Raw genomic sequence first — 20,094 nt, forward strand, 5'->3', positions numbered from 1 at the left:
TGTGCAGAGCCGTTTCTGGGCCCATGGGGGCCCGCTCGCGCCCGCGAAAAAATAATAGGCCTAATATTTTTTACCATTTTTTAATCCATTTTATAATGGAAATATATATATATATATATAAAATATATATATATAAATGAATAAATAAAAAACGACAACAACAGGCAACGTATTTTTGCTATGTTTGAAAAATAATAGGCCTAATATTTTTTATAATTTTTTAATCCATTTTATAATGGAAATATATATATATAAATACAAATATATATATAAATGAATAAATTAAAAACGACAACAACAGGCAACGTATTTTTGCTATGTTTGATTTGTTCTTTTCTTATTTAAATAAAAAAATGAAAACTTCCCCACGCACTGGCAGAGTCCTGCACAGTGGCCACTGTGCCAAATTCACTTTCACTTTCAGCGGTGTGGATGCTCGGAAGCAAAGAAAGTCACCACAGTTTGATTTGATCATTCCTTAGTTAGTCAATTATGAAGGGATTTCAAAAATTAAAACGTCTCCATATTGCTTGTGAAGTCTACTTCGCAGAGAAACCGTGGCCTTTGCGATTCGCTAATCGCGGGATTTCGCATCGCGATTTCGGTTTGAAAACGATTAACCATGCAGCAGTGTGTGTGTGTGTGTGTGTGTGTGTGTGTGTGTGTGTGTGTGCGTGCGTGCGTGTGCGTGCGTGTGTCGCGCATGCGCAGATCCTGTTCAAACTCAACGGGACAGTTCCAAACTCAACGGGACAGTTCTCACTTGTGAGACTGGACACACATTGCTGCCTATGGGGAGCTCTGTTCCACACAGCTCCAATAATAAGTGAGGCCGGGGCGTCTTTTGGGGCATCAGGGGATACCTCAAATTCAGTTAATTAATGCATATTGTCCCCAACTCATTTATTAACCACTTTCAACGTGGTATCCCAATTTTGGGAATGTCATATAGGCGAACATATCTCCACAAACATTTTATTTTTTCGCCCCCAAACAAATAGTGAAAACAGTAGATCTACAGGCTCTCAACACTTGGCTTGGTGACCGTTGGGAGCCTGTAGTAGGCTAGATCCACTATTTTCGCTATTTTAGAAATGATCGATGCTAAAGTGGTAAAGCCTTTTTTGCCGCCCCTTATTTCCATCTGAAATTACGCCTCTGTAGGCCTAATACTGGGTAGGCTACACCAGGGGCCTCCAACGTTTTCAGCCCAAGGACCCCTTACTAGTCGAGAGAGAGAGATGAAGCCGGATGAAGCAGGGACCCCCCACAACCCTTTCATAGATTCCATAGCGTTTCATTGTTTGACAGCAACGTCAATACTTAATAAACTTGACCTTTCACTCTTACTATTTAGTCTGTTCTTTTCCCCCTCTACACCAAACCTTTGCCATAAAAAATAACCGATCAACAAGCTCACAACGCCTTGCAGCGCGAGGCGGCGTTGAGAGCTTGTAGATCTGCTATTTTTGGCTAAAGTTCTCAGAATATGGGCACTAGGGTTCAAATGGTTAATATAAAAAAGGAGAAAAAAAAAGTTTCAATCACAAAAAGATTTGGAGGGCCCCCTGCAGTAACTCTGACGACCCCCTAGGGGTCCCGGACCCCCTGTTGAAGACCCCTTGGTGTAGCCTACGCATAAAAAATGTCCCCTCGTGTCAAACGGTCGGTTACCTGGCAACCAACTAGCGAATCACAGCAGTCGTCGTCTATCCGGGCTATGGGAGGATGTCCGATGTCGGTTCCCCTCTCCCTAGCCGAGCTCCAGGCCATGTCATGCTTTGATTTTGGATTGCTGCTGCTATTCCAGCAGGGCATACTGTGACTGTATGATCCAGCTAGGCCAGTCAGCCACCACAAGTTACACACAGACAGACACAACAGCGACTTCCTCGGCCTTTGTCTGTTTATTTACACATTTCATTGTGCGCCACGCCACATATGGTACCGACCGTAAGAAAAGGTGGCTGCAACCTACCAGCAGACAACAGCGATCAGGTAAGAAGAGAGACTGAGTAGTGGGAGCAGCCTGGGTATAATGGGATGGATCTGTCTAGTGCTAACGTAGGCTAACCGTGCTAACACACATAGCATAACCATAGTCTCCTGTGTAGCCAATGCCAACATGGCCAGCATTCATCCAAACAGCTGGTTAGATGTGCTACTGCTAACAGAACACACATGTCGAGATTGTGGTTTAGTCACCAGCACCACCACAGTGTCATTGTCACAGTGACAATGGATTCTGTATCGGTCGGATGGAAGGGCTGTAGCGCTGGTTGGTTATCCTAAATGCATTTTTCCACCCAGTTTTAATCTTGAGTTAGCCCCGGCAAGCGATGCTGTCAAGCAAGCTTATGTTATTGTAGTTTTACTAACTGAAGGCAAGATCAGCACCGCTGCTTTAATGCACGACGGACCCCCTGAAATGTTGGGGTCCATTATCCATTCGATTTCACACAGTTTTAAACACGTTACTTGAAATCCTCTCGGGTAACATAACTGGGTTAGATGATAAACTGGGGAAAACGCCTTGCAGCTGTATAAGAGCCAGGGAATCAATCGCAGCGCTCACCCCTCTCTCCATCCATCCCCCTGGATTTTAACACTGATTATTGGATTTTTGATTTGGGAGGTGTTAAGGGGTTGTGTCTGTGTGTGCCAGATTATGATATCAGATGTATACACGATGACCTACCTAATGTTATCTCTTATCTGCATTGTAAGTTTGTCGTGAAGAGTACTGCATTCATTCTGCACAGGATCTTTGTGGCTGAGCCTATTGTATGTAGTCATCACACACAACAGGTTATTGTGATCATCACCTGCTGGCTGCTGCTTGCTTGGTTACTGGCAGTGTGTTGTGTTGATGCATGATGCATCGGAATGGGCCTACTCACACTAGTAGGAAGGAACTCACATTTTTCTTGTAAAACCATCATCACGATGAGGTCAATAACTTATGAGTAGAGAAATATGCAAATATGTCTCTCAGTTATATTTGGTGTATCTAGTGTCTAGTGCATTTACATGATCTCGTAGTCATGGTAACCAGAGTTGGTGACCAGTAAGTTCCTCACAGAATATAACTTCATGGTCACATGAGCCTCATACATTCAAAATTACCTGCCGGTATCTCATTCTCCTGTCATTGTTTTGATTTCAGGCTGGTTGTTGACTTTACAGAACCAAAGCCAGACTATAAATGGCATGTGTTATTAGTGTATTTATTATGTGATGATAAGCGATAACGTGTGCAGTCCATTTTCTGTCTCTTGGTACTTAGGCCTACAAAACCTTTCCTTTGCCATTATGTTACAAAACCAAAACAGATTCATATCCTTTCAGAAGTATTTCACCAGAAAGAGGGATCATTAATTTACTGATCTGTTGGGTTTTAGACCATGTGTCATTGAGTCAGCAGCTCAGCACTGGGTGTAGTAGTAGTAGTGTACACTTTGGAAAGCAGGGGGCAGTTGCAGCTGGTGAATAATGTTTCTGTAATTATTGTCACACTGACAGGCCTCTTCACAGTCTCTCATTAAGGTTAAAGGGAAGGAGGGGGTCTGTATTTTGTCTGCACCGTGTGCGGCAGGGAGGAAAATAGTCATAGAAGGAAGAGGGTTGAGAGAGTCATCATAAGTGGTAATTCTTTAAAGGCTAACACTGAATTACCGCACTCCATGCAGGAACGTTTATAAGACTCGTGAAATTAGCTATTCTCTTCTCTCTTTCGGAGAAGGAACATTTTACCCTTTTGTCTTCCCCTTTGCCATGTCCTCTCATTCCTCTTCGGTACAGAACTGCCTTTCAGAACGGCCTTCCTGCTTTAGTTTGGTCTCCTCACCACCCAGCTGGGTGCATAATGTTGACATTGCAGTGACGTGGCCTTGTTTACTTCATCTGTCTCTCCTTCATATTGCTCCGATCTGCTCAGAGAGCTACTGTGCTCAAAATATGTCCTAGCAGTAGCTTTAATCGTTTTACATATTTTGCTACAACTATCCTAATGGCTAGGATTTCAAGGGCACAGACAGGGTTAGCTCTTTTGGTAAGAACATGTCCTTGCCTTATCCTGAACTCCAGGCGGTGGTTTACCAGTGGCCTCCAGCAACCAAATCTGGCCCTACAACCTAAAGGAAAATACCAGCTGTGCAGTTTTCATGATAGCTATAGAACTAATGCGGCTGAAAACCTCCCTGGTCAAATAGAAAATTCTGCTGTCTAGCCTAGGCTTGACTTGGCTTTAGGCTTGTATTGTGGCTTTAGGGTTTTCATTGATATTGAGAAATAGGGGAAAAGGTATTTCCCTGCAGTTCATATCTTTGTTTCTTTATTGCATAAGCTCTCTTTCATTTCTTCTTTTGGTTCTTTTATGCCATGTCTTTCCTGCTTGCATGGTTTTACTATGATCATGCAAGCATGAAGGCATGTTTGAGCAGTCAATAACAGAGATCGACTGGGACCCTAAACCAAGGTCAGTTGTCAGTAACTTGGCTAATGCACAGCGAAGTAGCCCAGACTTATACTGTGGTAGATAGATGTGGTGATTGATGTACATTTCTACCATTTCAGCTAACGGCTTTAGCAAAAATGTCACACAGACAAAATCCTCTTGAATAGGAGACCAGTGCAGACTGCACCTCCAAATCATTCCAATAGTCTGTCATTAGCACTCACTGCTGATTCATGGGTAGGCCATATCATTAGATACTGCGCACTTAATGATGTTTGGGTTGTCAACATTTGTTCATGTCCTATAATTAGTCTCGGCCTGCTATGTGGTTGAGATACTCGTTGCGATGTCGCATGAGCGATGTGATCTTCATCTTAGTTCCTTATTCTAGGAGGTCCCCTTTTTAGGGCCGATGCATACTACACTTTTACTGTCACGACACAAAATCTCAGCAACACCGACCAGCTGAATTAATGACGGGACCCGAACCTCTGAAATTCTGAATGACGTCATATTGTAGTTTAGACAGAGCCGAACCGAAATAAATTTGTCTCTAAAAGTGGAGTATGCATCGGCCCTTAGCCTATAGTGCGTCATGGTATGGGGTTCTGTTTTATTGGGTAGCCTATCTGACCAATGCTGCCATCATGATGAAGACAAGTTGCTAAATTTGGGATCCTATTACACAAACACCCGATTTGATACTAACGACCATAAGCAGTTTTTTCCACTTTGAATTCGTTCAAGTTCACCTTTCTCAAGCTAAGATATACTGTACAATATCAATCATATGTGAGCAGTCGCGCACCTTTTTAAATGTACCTTTATAGCACGTAATATGGCAGGAATTAGGGCTGTACGATTCATTCAGGGTAGGCCTGAAGTTATTATTTTAGTCTCAGTTATTTTGGGATCAGAATTCTTCCATTCTTTGCATTTCTCTTTATCTTCCCTGTCAACAGTCTTAACTAGGGATGAGGATCATAAATTGCTATTGATACTGACATCATTTGATAGTCATTACATTTTAGAGTCTATATTGGTACTTTTCTATTATTTGGTGGAAAGAAGAGACAACGATAAAAATGTATGTTATTGCTTTTTATTAATTAATTAAGTCAAGGGTCTTCAACATGGGGTCCGGGACCCCTAGGGGGTTCTCAGAGTTACTATAGGGGATCCTCCAAATCTTTGTGTGATAGAAACCTTTTTTCTCCTTTTTTGAAGCGGTGAAAACCGCTTCCAATGAGTGGCTTTGTGTGTATCACGCCCATATATGGTCATTTTAGTCCAGAATGAACAGGCTTTTTCAAAAACAGAATGTCCGTTTAATTACCATATATGGTGATCTCAGTCCAGAATGAACAGGGTTTTTCATAAACACAATGTATGTCACCTCATGTCCATATATGGTCACTCCAGGCCAGAATGAACAGGTTTTTCCTGTCCCGTACGTGCAAAATATCAGTCCAGAATAAATAGGCTTTTTCAAAAAGCAAAATGTGTGTCCCATGTCCATATATATGGTCATTTCAGTTCAGAATGAATAGGCTTTATCTGTCCTGTACGTCCAGAATATGTGTGCGGTGTCCCTCCCGGTCAGATGAATGGATACTTTGAGGATTGGTCAAGCTTCACATGATAATTTGGCCTTCAGGTTTTATCTGTCTTGTACATGCAATAGGTCTCATTATACCGGCTATCATACCGGCTCTCCAGACAATTCTATACTAAGATTCACCGCTTCACTTCGAACCGAGGTTTGATTTTTATATTAACCACTAGAACCCTAGTGTCCACATTTGAGAACTTTTGGCAAAAATAGCAGATCTACAAGCTCAAAACGCCTCGCATCGGCAAAGAGGTTTGGTGTAGAGAGGAAAAAGAGAACAGAATGAAAGGTCAAGTTTATTAAGTATTGACGGTTCAAATGGTTAAATATCTGAAAAAACAAATGGACATGAATCCAAAATACACTGATGATTGTGGCATTGTGCTGTCAAACGATGAAACTATATGGAATCTATGAAAAGGTTGTGGGGGTCCCTGCTTCATTTCTCTCTCAACTAAGGGGTCCTTGGCCAGAAAACATTGAAGACCTCTGACTTAAGTTACACATATTTTGGCTTATCATTACAACTCATTGCTAGCCCCAGCTGAATGGTTAGAGGGAATCAGAAGGTCCCTGGTTCGCGGTCGCCCCCTGGCCCTGCTGTGTCAAAGTGTCCCTGAGCAGGACACTTAACCCCTAACTGCTCCCGGAGTGCTGTATTAATAGCACACACACCACTCCTAATAGTTAAGATGGGTTAAATGCTGAGGACAAATTTCACATGTGTGAAATATGTGCGTTATGCAAATGTACTACTGTGCCAAATATTCTTCTATCAGACATAACGCTAGTGACACATTTTTCTTTAATCAGTTATAAAATATAATAATAATTATAACAATATAAAATATAGTTACTAAATATTGAGGAATTATTTTGTTTTCACACTGGTGTTGGGTAATATCCATATTGTAACTTCTGTACTTGTGGAGAGGTTGCAGATTCAATGATATCATTGCTAGACAATGTTGTTAGCTTGTACATATGTTATTTAACTTGAAGAGCAGTTCTTTTTGGCACGTGACACTGTCATACTGTACCTGATGCACAACGTGAGGTGCTTTAGTGCTTTGTGTTTTCGCCTTTAAAATCATAAAGTGCAAAACAACAACAAGTAGGTCGGGAGTGGCTTATTGTCGGTATCAGCCGGTAACACGCGGGAGTCTGTCCCCGTTACAATGCGCTAGACCCCTGGGAGATGGACTGCTGAGGTGGAGCGCCACACCTACCATCAGCTCCCAGTACTTGCCGCACGACTTGCCAAGCCGTGCTACTCATACGCTGAGTTGGCGGTGCCCGGAATCAAACCCATGACCTTGCGGTACAAAGGCAAGAGCTCTACCGACTGAGCTACCCGGATAAAGTGCGTTTAGCTTATATTCCTTTCCTTAGCTTATATTCCTTAGCTTCCTTAGCTTTTGCTTTAGTGAAACATAGCCAAGCATTGACCACTTTGCACGTTCAGCCATCCTGAATCTAGTACTTGACCTGACCAAGTCAAATGGCAAATGCGCATGTGAGGCAATTCAATTCATTGTAGTAGGACGTTCAACTGAATTAAAACAAGTTTAGACAATTTGTGGTCCCATTTGTACAGACCCATAAGGGACCATTTGGTTCCTAACTATCATTTTCCTGGGGACCCCCTGGAACTCCCTCAAAGACCCCTGGGGGTCCCCGGACCCCACTTTGAGAACCAATGTACTAAATGACATCAAAGAGCAGTTGTTGTGGAACTGATGACCTGTGGGCTGACTCTGGCCCCTTTATGGCTTAATTTCACCCTCCTCACTAGCTAGGCTATTACATTCCACTAATATGCCTCAGTGCCTACTGATAGTCTGACTCATTTATCATGCGTTTAAGCTGCGTCCACTATGAACTTGTATGCATTATTTGTTTTGGGTGGAAATAATATTTTATTTGATTATTTTGAACTTACTGTAGTTGGATCTTTGTTAAAGCAACGTGGAACTTTTGTAGAATTTAGATTTTGGTTGACATTTTTGTTGCAGTAGGCCGTCAGTCTGTTGCTTTTGTGCTCTGTTATCTCTTATTGTATGGCGAAACAGGTGTCCAAATCTCACTTTTAGCACATAAACTAACGTAACATAATGTAGGGCTCTCGCTGTTGAGAGAACTTTTCACCTGCGTGTGTCTAAGTGGGTCAACACCGCTGCTTGCGGTACCAACACCTGTACTTAAGTACCCTGAGGAAAGCTCAAAGAGCCGAAACACGTGGGTGATCCCATTTTTAACCTTTTTTTTTTCAATTATGATTTAGCCAATACTTATTAAAGGCTTTTTAATATTTAGAAGAGTGCCTTGGTTTTCTCTTTTTTCATTTGAACCTATACTTAAGTGCCTTTATTTAGGCCAAGTGGTCAACATTCTGTTATAAAAGTGTTAAATTAATGTCATGTGATGAAGTGATCTCCCAGAACCTTCACATTCATGCCACACACTTGTCACATTCATGCACCACTCTGGAAAAGATTGTTTTCAACCTACTGACCATATCATTCAGGGCTCGCTCTGTCTTTTTTCACCTTCGTCCTAGAACCATCCCAAATCCAATTTGAATCGTCCCAAAGTGAATGTAAACTGTACTAAATATTATTATTATTATTTTAATTAATTATTTTGCTGTAGAAATGTGCTTGGGCAAGCTTTTCTATTTTCTGATTTTTCACGTTGTGATTTGTGGCCCAAAAAGGAAATCACTGATTGCCATATTACCTGAAGACTCCCGATTACCTGATTACCCCCTCCTTCCCCCTCGTGCAGACCACGCTCGTTTGTTGGCTTAATTACAGTTTAGACTGCAGAAGGCAGTACGTCCAACCTCACGATGAGCTGAGGACAATCTCACAGCTCAATTTGGTGCTAGGATTAGATATAACATTATTTAAATTTGCTGCCAGCCCAGGATTTAATAGCGCTGTTTAATTTATTATGGTTGCAGCTTCACTTATCAAGGCATACTCCTGGCGCCCAAACTTGCACGCCAGCATTTCTGCCACTATAATGTGAAAGGAGCCTTATGGTTTCTACGATACAGAAAACACAGAGAGAATCAAGAGATAAAAGGGCATATGTCATGTTCTCTAACACATATTATGTGATTTGTGCTCAAGACGCAGTGCCATAATTTTGGTACTTTTTCAGTTTTTCATTAAATCCATGGAGTATGAAAATGCGAGGATGTCTTTCCTGTGTATCTTGGGTTTATTTTTGCAAGTTGCAAGCTTCTCTGGCAAAACAGGCGAATGGAAACAAGACATGATTTCTGATGCATTTCTGATGCATCGAGACCATGTATCTCCCGTCACATTAATGTTGGATCATGTCACTCAAAATAATGTCATGCATGTCATGTGTTGCCTGAGGCGAATGCACCTCAACAATCAGGAAATGCATAGTAGAGACTGGAGAGGATGGGGAACGTCTTGAATGTCTGTGTAATCCATACATGTAAAACGTGCTATTTGCATCAGCATTTTGTTGTTGTGAAGCCGTTTTTATTATTTAGGAGAAGTGAAATTGCACACTCAGCAATAACAGAGCTTGACGATAGAGATCTACAGACTTCTCCTTCCAGAGTACCGATCCGTTGCCGGTGATTAATTAAAATAAATCTAGGACAGTGGTTCTCAAAGTGTGTTCCAGTCCATCCAGGTTTCTTGAGTGGGTTCCAAATGGACCCCTTAGAGTACACATGGAACAAATGGACAGTTATGGGGGTCCTTGAAATTATAAGGTTTGAGAACCACTGATCTAGGAATAAATACAAAATCCATTAATAATTGTTAATGTGCAGCTGCAACACTTTAGTAAAATTATGTAAATAGTGCAGTAAGCGTATACAAAAGTCATGCAACATCAACTGAAGCAATCGAAATATGATGATTTTTCATTTATAGTCAAATGAAAAATCATCATTTAACACATTATGTGGTATCAGAATGGCATAGACTGGCACGCTCACCGATACCAGCATTTTAGGCAGTATGGGCAGATTTTCCGATACTGGTATCGGGACAACTCCACTTGACGATTGACGAGCAAGTTGGGAGCATTTTTTACACGTGTATATGGGCAGCACCAGACTCAGTGTTGGTTGCTTTTGTTGCAGTTGCAGTTATTTTGAGTGTCCACAATGGAAACAAGCCTTTGGTTTTTTGTATCATCCATTTGGTGCGTTCTAGCTCTGGTCCATAGCGTTAGTGGAGTTCTCCCTAACGCTATGTTCCTCTACCTCCGTATTCCTTGGCAAAACCGGAACACCCCGCCGTCTGGTCCAAAAATAACAAAAACTGTTTCGCCCCTCACCAAACCAAAGGTATCAGTGGACAGTTGAAAGCTTACTCTACTTAGTGGACGAGGTCTGAGCCCCCCACCACACGATTAAAATACATTTCTAGGGCAAAATGAAAAATATTCCACCGGATGGAGACGCTCTTCCAGGTTTTTACGAAACAGCGCTTCCAACGTCGCAGAGTTGAATAACACCCAGTGAGACGAATGCTCAGTGTAATTCGGTCCTCTGACCTGCGCGGCAGTAGTGAGTTGGCACCTTGATGGCGACGACAAATAGTGAAAAACAAGAAGAAATGGAGTCTCCATCCGGTAGAATATTTTTCATTTTGCCCTAGAAATGTATTTTAATCGTGTGGTGGGGGGCTCAGCCCGCGTCCACTAAGTAGAGTAAGCTTTCAACTGTCCAATGATACCTTTGGTTTGATGAGGGGCAAAACAGTTTTTGTTATTTTCGGACCAGACGGCGGGGTTTTCCGGTTTTGCCAAGTAATACGGAGGTAGAGGAACATAGCGTTAGGGAGAACTCCACTAACGCTATGGACCAGAGCTAGGTGCGTTCATAACTTGTGTACTACTACTGTGTACTGCCTGTATACCTTTGAAAATAAATGAAATAAAGTATTCAATCAATCAGTCCTTCATAGGCGGTTTGGTTGCGGTCAGCGGGCACAAGTTACTTTGTTTCCGAGGTCTCTTTCCTCATTCCTCACACAGACGGGCAACAAGAGTAGAGTATATTACTGCTTTGGGGAGACGACAAGTCAACTTCAGCTTAAACCTCAAGTTCATTATCACAAGTTTACTGGTCTGAGGTGTAGGGCTGTCCTCGACTCGGGATTTTTGGAATCGATTCGAATCGAGGGGTTCATTCCGACGCGTCGACGAATCGTTTTATAGTCTACTTTGTGTATAAAAAAAAAAAAGAAAAAAAAAAGTTTTGCTTTAAACGTCCACATCAACACAACACAATAATACATTAAGATGAATTGAATGCACGGTGTTTTCGGTGATATCGGTGCGCGAGCACAAACATTATCTGCATAGCAATGTACAACACACCGTTAAAACAAATAAAACATCTCCGCTGATCAACTCTGCCCCGTCTCGGCAGCATCCACTGCCGTGCAGTAGAGATGAGACATTCGCGAATGATTCCGCTCTCTTGAACGGCTCTTTTAAATGAACGATGGGATCCAGTCCGCAGTCGCGGGACACAGAGCACTGACAGAGAGTAATGAGTCGGTGTCGAGAACGGATTCATTTCAGAAACGGATCATAAATAGCTGGAGGCACAGCTCCCAGCTAGAGCCCTCAGTGTGGACATGTCATGGACGCAAACACAGCGAAACAAACTACAAACATCATCATGGATTATTACAACACTGGAACAATTCAGAAGCACTTTAATTAGAAAATGTAACTAGTAGCCTACACTTGTGTATGTTAATTTGACTTTAGTAGATTGTTTAATTACTTCGTGGACGTGCGTGTGTGCTGTGGCAGGTTATTTAATATGGGATTTTGACAGCGTGCTTCTCCTCTTAAGTAGGTAACACCGTCCCGGCTCCTAATGTTTTAACGAAGCGGCGGTTCTGGCCGTTCCGTCTCACTTTCACCCCTACGGTGCGAGACAATAAAAAACTGTTCGCCAATTGCTACATCTCTCAATTGGAAGTACATGACACCAGTCTAGCAGCAGTGCACCGCAGTATAGTAGGTTAACTGGTGATATAAAAAAATATATATATATTTTCGACTCCTCGACTCAAACAATTGGCGTCGATTCCCGGGGCTTAAAACGACGCGTCAATTCGTCGATTTTTAGAGGACAGGCCTACTGAGGTGTAAAATAATGAGTTGGTGCTATGCACAGCAGCCATATTGGAAATAATTTGGGCCGCTTCCTTACTTACTTGTTCCCTCACAGGTCTTACCAATTATACTATTAAAATAAGGCACTAATAATTTAGTGTAGCACAGTGATTCTCAAACACTTTAATTTCAAGGACCCCCATAACTCTGAGAGTGTACAGATGGAACCAAATGGACCAAACCATCACACCTGTAAGGTGCCATTTGGACCACACTTTAAGACCCACTGGTCTAGCAGAGTTTTTCCAGTGAGCAAACATGCTTAATATCAGCACCTGAAAAACATACATTTAATTTTTTATTCAAATAAATTACAAAAATGTAGGGCTGTTATATACTGTATACAGCACTAGAACTATGTACACCAAAAGGGGTTCCTGGATTGAAAGGTATTGTAACTGTCCAGGTCTAAAAGGGGTTTGTAAGGGGTTCAGATCAGAACAATTATGATTGATTGATTGAATACTTTATTAGTCGCAAAATGTAAACTGCACAGAGGTACAAAAAACATGAAAACATGTTAGCTTAGCGTCTAGCATTATACTGGATGTGGCTTTCTTGCTGTGTGTGTGTGTGTGTGTGTGTGTGTGTGTGTGTGTGTGTGTGTGTGTGTATCAAAATGCACTAAGTGAATCTCAAATCAAGACCAGGTTTCAGGCTCTGTATGAAATGCTTCCTCCTTCCCCCACCTATCAGACACATCTCATTGGTTTTTATTTATTTAGGTCCCCAGATTTATGTGGCATCGCTAACCATGCATTCTGGAATGTGTTTCCCTTGCAAGACACTCGCACAGTACACAAGTTCCAACACGTGCCTCACCCAGAGTTGGGTCCCAAGTGGCTTGTTTGGCCCTATATTGTGACAGCAGCCTAGGGCCTGTACCTGTCAGCTTGTATGAAGTAGACCAAGATGAAACCAGTGTATCCATTTCATCTTGTTCATATACAAGCTGTCCGGGATCATTATCTCGTTGCGGTGTACAAATGAGCTGCTATTTTGACTGCAACAATGGAGGCCTTTTTTCTGTCTTGGGAGTGTGATATTGCCATGTCAAGTATACAGCTTCAGTACACTTCGTGCTTTGAATGGATCATCTCTCTTCATCACAGAGTTCTGTATTAGTAAACAGCAAGTGTCACCGAGTAGCCCGATATCACTTGGACTCCAACCACAGGCAGATTTATAGCACTTCAACACTTGATATCGCAAATCCCGTTGCTTTGTAAAATCACATTAGTGATTGGGGAACCCCCTGTGGTGTCCGATGCCAGGTAAGATTGTGTGATGCAGTTTATTTCTATTACACCTTGATCCCAGATGACTTGGATGTGGGATTGATGAGGTAGCAGACCACCCAGGCCATAGTAGGGTGTGTGCAATCTGTGCATGGATGTGCAGGCATCTCTGCTGATGGTGGGAGGGGGCTGGATGCTTTGCTAATTAGGGGTATTAGGTTCTGATGGGTTGTCGCAGACCAAGTGAAATGGAATGAAGATTGGTGCATCTTTCTGAGGCAAGTGTTAGTGTGGAGCAAACCTATTGGGTCTCTAACCTGCATTTAATGTCTTGGCACAACACACTGTCTGCTATACTTAGTGAATTAAGTAAAAGAAGAAAATAAAACTTGTTGTTTTATTTTCTTCTTTTACTAAACAATTCTGTAAAGTTGGGGTGTTGGTGGATTGAATTTCTTCCATCTATTGCTGTGGGAGTTTAAAATGTGAGACTCCAATCTCTGGCTATTCTCAAAGGGTATGAGCCAGATGTTGCTCTATTTAAGGCCATTCCAAACGGCAAAGGGTGAGCCCCCTGGGGGAGGCTCCACCAACTGCTTTCACACACTTGTGCTGGGATCTATCTAGCCTAGGCGCTGTCACAGTGCCCAAAACTACTAGAGTACCCTCTGTTTTTAATCAAATATTCATTTGTAACGCAAACTTTGGATAAATGAACAATTGTTTGTTGAATTGTTTATTATCACTAACAAGTGAATTTAAAAATGATACACAAACATTCTGTAAATATGTGAAGGAGAACCCCTCCTTCATACACTCACTGGTTGAGAGATACTTTACACTGTCTCAAACTGGAGAAAATTAGATTCACACTAAATGGCTCCACGGAGAAATTTGGGAAGGTATGGGTAGGGTTGGAGGCGGTAACCGCCGTACCGCCGTACCGCGGTATACCGAGGTCTACCGCGGTGTCATTGTGCTTACCGCGGTAAAAAGACAAAAAAAAAGGTCTATTTTTTATTGGAAAACAAGCGAGTTTTAAAACGGGGGAGAAGCGAGGACCGCATGCGCTCCATGCCGCTCTGCTCTGGGCCGTGTACCACACGTTGGAAGCCACATACGTCACTCAGACACAGACCTGCACACGCGTGATTCCTAAACCCACCAGGCTTGAGTTAAGACCCGCCTCGTGGAAACGCGAGGACTTCCAGGAGTGAGGCGGGTCTTAACTCAATCCTGGTGGGTTTAGGAATCACGCCCTGCACACAGTGCACAGAGCAGGGTACGGAGCACAACTCTATGACGGAGCAGCATACACTGTCTCTGTAATCCACTCGACACAAGGATGTTAATACATACCTTGTGTTGTGGCATATCTTTTTTTATTCATACGGATTACTGGCGGAGCGCGGGCCGTGTGGAGTAAAACCGAAAATGAAACAATTTTACTTTCTCCACCGCGTCGCGCATTGTGCCCCGTACGGCGCGTCGGCGATTTTATAACCTTTTCTGTCAAGTCTTGTAACTAAAAAACCTGTATATAGCAGCACTCAATCACTGCGATTTGAGAGTTGAGACGTGACGTGAGTTTACAGAATCACTGTACACGATCTGACTACCCTTCCTCTTCTGGTTTGTTCACACAGCTGTTTGTGTCTGAAAAGCCCAAGTAGCTAGCCTACGTTACTATGGTAACCCGACAGTGCAGATCTAAAAGCTCAGAACGCGTCGCGGATGCGATGTGTTGTGAGCTTGTAGATCTGCTCCTTTGAAAGCCAGACCCGCTGTGCAGTACAGAGAAGTATAACTCGGGCAGTCAGGCTGTGTCTCCTCTCCACTGTGGAGAGGCGACTTTTGGGAAGATGATTGCAATATTTTGGCTTATCGCCGAACCTTAATTAATAGATACGGGGGTGCGGTAATTACCGCAGTACCGGCGGTAAATGGGAAGACGGTAATCGCGGTAACAAAATGTCCATACCGCCCCAGGCCTAGGTATGGGGTCCTTTCCTTTATTTTGTAAAAAACCTGAATCCATCTCTGATTGAGGATATACTATGAGGAGGCATGAGGTCCATTGGAGTTTGGATAAGATGGGTTTGCTGTGTCGGGTGTGTTGTCCTGCTAAGCGGATTAAATGGATTTCATAGATGTGGATATGTGTTGTTTGACTGGTGGTTTTTTGTTTGTTTTTTGGTTGTTGTCTTTCTTGTTTGTGTTTGCTTGTCTGTAACAACATATTTTCTTTATCCTATATCTTTTTTTTTTTTATTATTGTTTTGGGTGAAAATTGTAATCCTTATATCACTGTTTTATATTTGATGTTTGTACAAAAGAAGCTGCTACTCCTATTATTGTACCACTTCATCTATACTATAATTTTGCGAATGTCTGTCTGTCTGAGTGAGTGAGTGTCTGTCTGTCTGAAACAGCGTTTCTCCTCAGTGGCTGGAGCAATTGATCTGAAATCGCATCACCATTAGCATATGAACACACCTAACATAACTGTGAAGCCCGTTTGTCACTTTCACAAATCATATACTGTATATTAGCATTTTTATGGTGTATCTACTATCTATTCTGCATCTAGCATGAGGCACATCTATTCTGCATCTAGCATGAGGCAGCATGTTTAACCAGCTCTGTGTGTGTGTGTGTGTGTGTGTGTGTGTGTGTGTGTGTGTGTGTGTGTGTGTGTGTGTGTGTGTGTGTGTGTGTGTGTGTGTGTGTGTGTGTGTGTGTGTGTGTGCAGGCAGGCGGGTGTGTGCGCAGGCGGGTGGGCGGGCGGGCTGGGGGGGGGGGGGGGGGGGGGGGTAGCCATTAAACGAAACGGGTATTTCTTACATTGATGCTCCTACATATTATCATGCAAGCACCAGTTAAAGTTACTTTCCATCCCTCATATACTGTATGCACAGTGCACATCCCATAACCCACACACTGCACATCATTTTGGAGCTCATATCTTTGAACGGGTAAGGGCTAGTTGCCTTAATGCTTCATTTGAAAATCAAATAAACAAAGTTTAAAAAAAAAAATGTGAAGGAGAATGCGTGAAAACCCTCCAGGGGCTTGAGAAGTGTCATTCCCCGGGAATATTTGTACATTGGATAGAATTATTATGAATCATTGTGGAATATATACACACACCTATTACAAGTATAACATTAATTTACATGGCATACAGGTGAAAACAAAAACAATATCATGGTCAATTTAACAAAGAAAAGAAACGTGAAAACAAAAACAATATGGTCAATTTAACAAAGAAAAGAAACAGCAAAAGCATATCGCAACAATAAAAGTCAAAGGCACTATATAGTAAACCTCTTGGGAAAACATTGAATGAACGCAGGTTCATTAGGCAGACCATATGGAAAGTATTTGGTGGTTAAGAGAAGCCATTTCTAGAATCTTCTTGAATTGGTGAGAGGACAACTCCCATAGATGTAATGGCAGATAATTCCATATTTTAGACCTTCTGAAGTCCATATTAAACTGACAGTGACAGTTTCATTGTTGTTAATAATTGAAATATATAATAATCTGCAACCAGTAACATACATTGTTAGGCAGATACTTGCGAATTACATGCGTCGGTGCAACTGCAAGGACAAAGATAAGATATCATGACTTTGTGACCTCACGGGTCAAGCCTGCACTCTTGTGTCAGATTGCATCACTTTCCCACCCTCTGCTCGCTCCCGTTCCCCCACTTCCTGTCTCCCAGCTGGACGGTCTAGTCTCCCATGACCCCTCTGCTGCTCTGCCACAGTGTTGTTTGGAGAGGATTTAGGACAGTTCAGTTGGGACGACATTTCCTTCTCCTGGGCTTTTTCATCAGCCTGGCTTTCTAGCCACATAAACCCCAGTGTCTCTCAGATTGTTTAATCCCGAGCCATCTTTCCTCTCTGGTCCTATACTGCCGCTGTGTGTGCTACTGTCCACTCGTGGTCCAGATTTCTCTGGCCTATGGCTAAAACGCATGCATGTGTGTGTGTTTAGGTAAAGTTAAGAGGAAGTACAGCAGTGCCAGAGGGGGCTGAGTGAGCAGTGAGCACACAGAGCACATTCCAGAAGGCACCAGAGCCCTGTGATTTTAGCAGCCTGTCACAGGGATTAGGTTACTGTCTGCCTCCCATGTGAGATCATGCTGCTGCTGCTGCTGCTGCTGCTGCCGCCTCAGAGCCCTCAATACTCCTGCAGAACGCTGGTACTGTGGCTCCGCAATCACCTGCCACTACAAATATTAGAGACGAGGACCTCTAGTGACTCTCGGGCCCCGTTTTTTTTGCCTGTGCCCGATGCACTGGAATGCATGCCTGCGCTCCACTTCTTGTGATAACGGTTAACTTTGTACAGCACGGTACCTTTCATGTAGCTCAATTAAGTGCTTTTAGATATTGAGAATAGGGCTGTCACGATTATGACATAATTGCGATTAACGATTTAATTGTGTTTTTGTCATTGACAATTACATTTCTGTTTGGCTTTTAGGCTTTTAAGTTGCACATGGCAGATATGACACATAACCTAAATATACAAAGAAATTACTGACATATTTGACAACTTAAAAAAGAACATTGATAGTGGAAATAGCCGATCTACAAGCTCACAACGCGTTGCGATGCGACACGTTGGGAGCTTGTAGATCTGCTATTTCCACTATACGATTATGTCAAATAATCACGATTAGACGATTATGTAATAATTGTGACAGCCCTACACGTGTGAGAGGGTGTGTCATGAATGATGCATTATTTCTTCTCAAGATGCTGGGCTTTGGAATATATCTAAAGGCAATGACATTGTTGTAAACTAGGGCTGACCCAAAAAATTCGAATATTCGAAGCTTCGTTCGAAGGCACGGTATTCGAATTTGAAAAATAAATTCGAATAATCGGCCGCGGCCGTTTGTCCTTTGGGGGGGCCGCGTGCCTTAGCTTGCATGCGCCTCGCTCCACTCTAGCGTGATAGCGTCACCCCCTCCTCCTCTCGTTTGGCACCGAAATGTGTGAAACCAATGTCTGAGTAACATCACCCAATGCAACTATGCGATGCGGTCACACATTTCGTTATCAAACCATTGTCGGTGTAACATGATCCATGCATGCGTTTGCTGTCTTCCACTCGCTGACAGACACACAACTCAACGCAAGGAAACAAACAGCGAAAATTGGATTTTACAAAACGGACCCCGTCAGCGTCGATCCCGTTTTAAAGAGGAAAAAATAGCTTAAAACCCAACTTGCTAGGGTTACGTTGTCGTGGTGTTGATGAAGTTTATATCGGATCTGCTGCAAGCTCAATAGTCGCGCCCGCATAGAGTAGGCTACGTTGTCTGAGCCTGACCATCAGCTTTCGGTTGATGAGTGTGGAAGTGGAACTTTAATTCAGACACAGTGCAGTGCAATTATTTACTATAAAATCTACTATTACATTAGCGTGTACAACACCTTGGGACTTGGGAGTTAATCTGTTTGTTATATAGGGCTCGAGTCGCGCTGCAGTGTTTGCTGTTGCAGCCGCGCTTTGTTACATTACTGACGTGATGTGATTATGTCAATCCTACTTGTCCTGCAAAAACACCTTTCTTTAATGTAGAAAACATTCGTATCTTCTTCTTCCTCGTTGTATTGTTGTACTATTTAATGAAAATAAGGAGCATTATTATGAGGAAAAAACTGGTGTGTTTTCCCTTTTAAAATTGTGTAAATCGCGCATTTCTAAACACATTTCCTTAACGGTTATCACTTATGTAACCGATAAACTTTTGCTCCCTACCACCCCCCCCCCCCCCACCCCCCCCCCCCCCCCCGGTCGCCGTCATCGAAGCTTCGAAGTTCGAAAGAAAGCTTCGATTAAGCTTCGATTATGAAAAATGTAATCGAAGGTCAGCCCTATTGTAAACTAAAACAAATGTTTTATTTTACTCTTGAGAGTACTGTGTGCTGAATAGCATTGCCTTTTCTGCTTATTATAAAGCAACTTTGGGCTTGTTTTTCTGTGAAGAAGCTGGTTAGAGATGGACCGATTGCAAAATTCTTGGCCGATACCGATCCACCGGTTTTATGAAGGTCTGACCTGCCAAAACCGATTTTTCCGATACCGATTTCTTTAGCTAAGAACTAGGAAATAGGGTTGCTCCAATACCCTTTTGTTTCAGGCCAAGTAGGCCTACAAGACATACTTCAATTTGAGTACCAATAAGCTAGAAGAACACTAATGCCAAATCAATCACAATAGTACAATATCCAAAATCACAGACAATATCCAGTCTAATATGACCGTCTGGACTAGGCAGGAGGAAAGCAGGTGACGCATGCTTTTTTCCCCCCCTTCTTTTTGGAGACGACATTGACACAGGATTATGGAATATATCCTTACATTGCAAAGGTAATCAGCACCATCTGTATTCTGTAGGCTGCCTCCAAGTAGACTGGCTGCTACTTGCTAATGTTTACGTCACAGGACCGAGCATCATGCTGTGCAGTGCAAGAGATACAATTGGCCGATTTTGGCATATTTATGTCAGTGACCTGCCGATCACCGATTTGGCCGGTTTGATATGATACCTGCCGATTTCTGATATTGGC

The 20,094-nt window shown here is 42.6% G+C and overlaps 1 protein-coding gene across 1 annotated transcript in view; it reads left to right on the plus strand.

Annotated features, from left to right (window-relative positions):
- Nucleotides 1–1,881: 1,881 nt before the first annotated feature.
- Nucleotides 1,882–20,094, plus strand: part of nck1b (NCK adaptor protein 1b) — a 69,285-nt gene continuing 51,072 nt past the window's right edge. Inside the window, exon 1 of the mRNA XM_080751883.1 lies at nucleotides 1,882–1,998. The gene's annotated coding sequence lies outside the window, so the exon portion shown is untranslated. The remainder of the gene's footprint in view (nucleotides 1,999–20,094) is intronic.

Source organism: Nannobrachium achirus, assembly GCF_963921795.1.
Source record: "Nannobrachium achirus genome assembly, chromosome: 21".
Taxonomy (NCBI): Eukaryota; Metazoa; Chordata; class Actinopteri; order Myctophiformes; family Myctophidae; genus Nannobrachium; species Nannobrachium achirus.